This window comes from Trachypithecus francoisi, unplaced genomic scaffold (genome assembly GCF_009764315.1).
Source record: "Trachypithecus francoisi isolate TF-2019V2 unplaced genomic scaffold, Tfra_2.0 Lachesis_group6, whole genome shotgun sequence".
NCBI lineage: Eukaryota > Metazoa > Chordata > Mammalia > Primates > Cercopithecidae > Trachypithecus > Trachypithecus francoisi.
Window position 1 is genome coordinate 58040413 of NW_022681471.1, and position 6177 is coordinate 58046589.

Sequence of the window (6177 nt, forward strand, 5' to 3'; positions counted from 1 at the left end):
TCAACAAATGCAGGAGCTGGTTTTTTGAAAAAAATAATAAAATAGATAAACCACTAGCTAGAGTAACAAAGGAGAAAAGAGGGAAGAATCAAATAGACATGATAAAGAATGATAAAGGGGATATCACAACTGAACCCAAAGAAATATAAACATGAGAGAATACTATAAACACCTTTATGCAAATAAACTAGAAAGTCTAGAGGAAATTGGTAAATTCCTGGACACATACTCCTTCCCAAAACTGAACCAGGAAGAAGTTCTGAAATTGGGGCAGTAATAAGTAGTCTACCAACCAACAACAACAACAACAACAAAAAGCCCAGGACCAGATGGAGTTATGGTTGAATTATACCAGAGGTACAAAGAGGAACTGATGCCATTTATTTCAAAATGATTACAAACAACTGACAAGGAGGAACTTCTCCCCAACTCATTCTATGAAGTCATAATTATCGTGATACCAAAACCATGGCAGAGATAAAACCAAAAAAAGAAAACTTCAGGTTGATATGCCTGATGAATATCAATGCAAAAATCTTCAATAAAATACTGGCAAACCAAATACAGCAGCGTATCAAAAAGCTTATTCACCATGATCAAGTCAGCTTCATCCCCGATGCAAAGCTGGTTGAATATACACAAATCAATAAATGTAATTCATCACATAAACAGAACTAAAGACAAAAACCACAAGATTATCTCAATAGAGACAGTAAAAGTCTTTGACAAAATTCAACATCCCTTCATGTCAAAAACTCTCAATAAACAAGGTATGGATAAAACCTAATTCAAAATAATAAGAACCATTTATGACAAACCCACAGGCAATATCATACTGAATGGGCAAAAGCTGAAAACCAGCAAAAGACAAGGATGCCCTCTCTCACCACTCCTAATCAACATAATATTGGAAGTTCTGGATAGGACAATCAGGCAAGAGAAAGAAATAAAGTGTATTCAAATAGAAAGAGAGGAAGATAAGCTGTCTTTATTTGGAGATGACATGATCATATATCTAAAAAGCCTATACTCTCAACCTAAAAGCTTCTTAAACTGGTAAGCAACTTCAGTAAAGTCTCAGGATACCAAAGGAATGTGCAAAAATCACAGGCATTACTCTACATCAACAACAGATAAGCAGAGAGCCAAATCATGAAACCACTGCTCAAGGAAATCAGAGAGGACACAAACAAATGGAAAAACATTCTATGCTTATGGATAAGAAAAAATAATATTGTGAATATGGCCATGGTGCCCAAAGTAATTTATAGATTAAATGCTATTCCCAATAAACTACCATTGACATTCTTCACAGAATCAGAAAAAAACTACTTTAAAATTCATGTGGAGACAAAAAGGAGCCCTTATAGCCAAGATAATACTAAGCACAAAGAACAAAACTAGAAGCATCATGCAACCTGACTTCAAACTATACTACAAGGCTACAGTAGCCCAAACAGCATGGCACTGGTACAAAAACAGATGCAAAAGACCAATGGAAAAGAATAGGGAACTCAGAAATAAAACCACACATCTACAACCACCTGATCTCCCACAAACCTGACAAAAGCAAACAATGGGGAAAGGATTCCCTATTCAATAAATGGTGCTGAGGGAATTGGCTAGCCATATGCAGAAAATGGAAACTGGGTCCCTTCCTTACACCTCATACAAAAATTAATTCTTATGGATTAAAGACTTAAGTATAAAAGCCAAAACTATAAAAACCCTACAAGAAAATCTAGGCAACACCATTCAGGACATTGGCACAGGCAAAGATTTCATGACCAAAATGTTAAAACAACAACAAAAGCAAAATTTGACAAATGGGATCTAACTGAACTAAAGAGCTTCTGCACAGCAAAATAAACGATCAACAGAGTGAACAGATAACCTACAGAATGGAAGAAATTTTTTACAATCTATCTATCTGACAAAAGTCTAATATCCAGAATCTACAAGGAACTTAACCAAACTTATAAGAACAATCAAACAACCCCATTAAAAAGTGGGCAAAGGACATGAACATACACTTCCCAAAAGAAGGCATTCATGCAGCCAATAAACATATGATAAAAAGCTAAATATCATTGATCACTAGGGAAATGCACATCAAAACCAAAATGAAATACCATCTCACACCAGTCAGAATAGCAATTTTTAAAAGTCAAGAACAACAGACGCTGGTGAGGCTGTAGAGAAATGGAATACTTTTACACTGATAGTGGGAATATAAATTAGTTCAACCATTGTGGAAGACAGTATGGTGATTCCTCAAAGACCTAGAACCAGCAATATCATTTGACCTAGCAATTGTATTACTGGGCATATACCCAAAGGAATAAAAATCTTTTCATTATAAAGATATATGCACACGTGTGTTCATTGCAGCACTAATCACAATAGCAAAGACATAGAATTAACCCAAACACCCAACAGTTATAGACTGTATAAAGAAAATGTGGTACATGTATACCATAGAATAGTCTGTCCATAAAAAGGAACAAGATCATGTCCTTTGCAGAGACATGGATGCAGCTGGAAACCATTATCCTCAGCAAACTAATGCAGGAACACAAAACCAAACACTACATATTCTCACTTATACGTGGGAGCTGTACAATGAGAACATACCGACACAGGAAGGGAACAACATACACTGGGGCCTGTTGCAGGGAGAGGCGGGGGAGGGAGAACATCAGAAAAAATAACTAATGCATGCCAGGCTTAATACCTAGGTGATGGGTTGATAGGTGCAGCAAACTACCATGGCACATGTTTACCTATGTAACAAATCTACACATCCTGCACATGTATCCCAGAACTTAAAATTAAATTAAATTAAATTAAAAAATAAACAAAAACAACAACAAAAAATAAATGTGTGTGGTTAAGCCAGTCAATTATGATGAAGTTAGAAAAATAAATCGGGGAAAAGACAAAAATCCTGATCTTTTTCAGGGTCATTTCTTTAAGGCACTCAGAAAATATTCTAATGCAGACCAAGACTCTCAAGAATGGCAAGCTCTACTATGTATACATTTTATTACTTAATCTGTCTCTGACATTAGGAGAAAGCTACAAAAAGCAGCAGTTGGACCTCAAACCCTTGTGAGGTAGACTTTAAACGTAGCCTTTAAAGTTACAACCATAGAGGCAGGAAAAAGAGAGACAGCTAAAAAGCACATTTGTTAATAGTTGCTTTAGCCCCTTTCCACCACAGAATTACCCATCTTGAGAAAGAAAGTGTCATGAGATCAGCATCTAGGATGCTCAGAGAAGAGCCCCCAACATCCCAGCCCCTGGGCCAAAATCAGTGTACATACTATAAGCAAAAGGGCCACTAGAATTAGAGGCCCTTAGAATATAGGCAATTAGAATTTCCTAACCACCCCCAGTGAGAGCAAAAAGCTTCCCATCAATACTAGAGCTAACTTCCTTCCACTAGCCCCAACGAGCAGCCTTGCTCAAGTAAGTTTACTGGGAGGCTTGGATCTCTGACCTGATGAACAGCTCCTCAAAGTGGCATACCAATGGCTGCTTTAACATTTTTCTTTAGTGTCTTCACTGCTGGGTGAACTCTTTGGTTGCTTGGGAACCCCAGGGTCTCCCCTTGAGCAATGAAGTTCACCCTCTCCCTTCCTTATGTGATATTATGTAATCACTTTCCCTTCCTTTTGCTGTCTTTCATACCTACTGGGGCAAACAAAATTTGGCCAGGTAGATAAGTCCCGATTTTATAAATTACTTTGATCCAATTGTCTAGTATAGGTTACTTTGTGTGATGTGTGTTGTATCTGGCATGCTATCAATTGGCTTATAAATAAATGAGTTCTGGTCAATTAAACAACTAAGACGTCTAAATCTGTTAGTTTGAAGAGAATATTGTGTCTTCTAAAATTTAACTTTAAGATTTTTACCTAGGTAAACCACTGTTGTTGATGTTGATATGGTTTAGAGTTGTTAAAATGGGTTTAAATAGTGAGTTTCTTTATAGTTTTATATAATTGTAAAATAGTTTTAATCTATAGAATGACAATGTCTGGTGGGCAGTTCAGAATCTTGCTCCCTAGCTTTATATAATATGTGCCAAAGACAATGTGTTTTTTCACTAGGAAAAAGAGTATTTTCATCAAATTAAGAAGTTATTAAAAGGGAGGTTCAATATAAAGAAACTAGTGAGTAGAAAACAGAGGTGTGAAGTAAGTTATGGATAGAAGGTGTATTGTTTTCCAAGGAAGGATTTAAAGAAAGAGTGACTTTTTAATAAAAAAGGATTTTGTATAGTAAATTATTTTCCTAGAGTAACATGACTGGTTATTTAAGAAAAAGGTAGAATAAGACACACAGGGAGTCCAAGCATGTTGTAGTTGGTCTGTGTGGGTCATGATGAGATTTCCGAAGGGGAATTTGTGAGAATAATTTTGTTCATGATTAAGCTAACTACGATTGAAGAAAAATTGTTTGCAGTAGACTTTCTAGAGAATGGTCTACATATGGGAACTGGGTTTTCTTAAGGTATTGATTTGATAAATTGTGGGAAATTTTGTTTTTAATGCTACAACTGGTTTCTTTAAAAATGTCTTAGATTTGTGTCTCAGTAATTTAACTGTTATTGCCGTTTGGACGAACGGAGGCAAGATGGTGCACTTCCGGGTTCTTCATCACCAACTTTTCCCGTGCGCGCGAAACTGCAGCCTGAGCCCGGGAAGGTGCAGACCAACTGGGCATGCGCCAGGTGACGTCAATCTGAAGAGACTAAGATTTACCTGGTTGCACCTGCGGAACGCCCCCCCCCCACACGCCCTTGCCCCGCCTATTGCCCTCCCACTCCTAGAAAAGCCACTCCAGACGGACGCCACGCACGGACTTCCCAGCCCCACTCCTGTGGGGATGTCCGGACTATATCAGGAACCCCTCCCGAGAGCCCCACCGGGGGACTCTGTCGGCCTCCTTTGCCGGAGGCTGACAGACCTCTCCCTACCCACCTTCTTCCCCTGAAGCTAGGTGACCAAAATAAATTTGCAGTTTTGCTCCTACCCTTGCCTGCTTGCTGGTTCTTTTGTGCCCGCTCGGCTGGTCTTAGAAAAACAAATCAATTGTGTCTCACTTCTTTTAGCTTTTTCTCCGTTTCAAAGTTATAGCATGATGACTGTATCCTTTAGCTTTTTCATCAGCTCCTGTAACTTTTTCCCCTCTAGTTTTGTTGTTCTGGCCTGATGCTAGTGTTTTGTCTTAGATGTCCATGGAAACAGTGTTTTTCCACAATACAGTCTGATTCTGTGCTTTTGGTTTTACCTGACATATAATCTGATTTTTGGCTTTTAGTTTTTGATTTTTGTATAACTTAGAAAGATTTTATGGGCCAGTGAGTGCATGCCCACTTCCATTCCTCTCTGGCCTAGTAGGTTATGTTAAATTGGCTATATGTATTTTCACTCTAATTCCCTTGGGCAAAGGGAATCCCAAAGAAACCTAAGAAAACTACCCGGGGCCATAAGAGGAAAAAGGGGGTCACACATGCCTTACTATGTCCCATTTACAATTTAGGCTAGGTTCACAAAGACCTTCAAGAATATAGAAATAAAGTATTGTCTCCTCCTCAAAAACTTAGTCTTACTAAAAACTTAAAAAGAAGAATTCCCTGAGGATCAATTACAAGCAAAATGGGAGGGCCATACTATCAGGTATTGTTAAGTATCCTCACTGCTATTAAATTTTATGAGATCCCTAGCTGGGTACACCTGTCCAGGATTAAACTGATTTCTTATAAGTCCCCATAGGCATAAAAGTAAGGTACCATGGCTTACACTTTGGAATTTACTCCAAAAAGACTTAAAGTTATTATTTCATGAACACATAGATAAATAACATGATGCTGTGGATGAGCCTAGGAACATTAATTTTTCTCTTCCTTGTAATTATAATTTTCTTATTAACCTCCTAAGTTTATATTTTCTACATTCCACATAAAGGTGATGCTGGCAAAAGGCTTCCAACCCATACAATCATCTGACCTGAAAAATGAAGATAATCTGCCATCGTGCCCCTCAGATTAGGTACCAGAGATTTTTACTACTCAATGCCAGGCAGGGCCTACACCTATAGAATTATCAAGACTCAGTTCCAGAAAATGGACCCCTGCTCTTCTACTGCCCCCTTAAGGTTAAAGAGAAG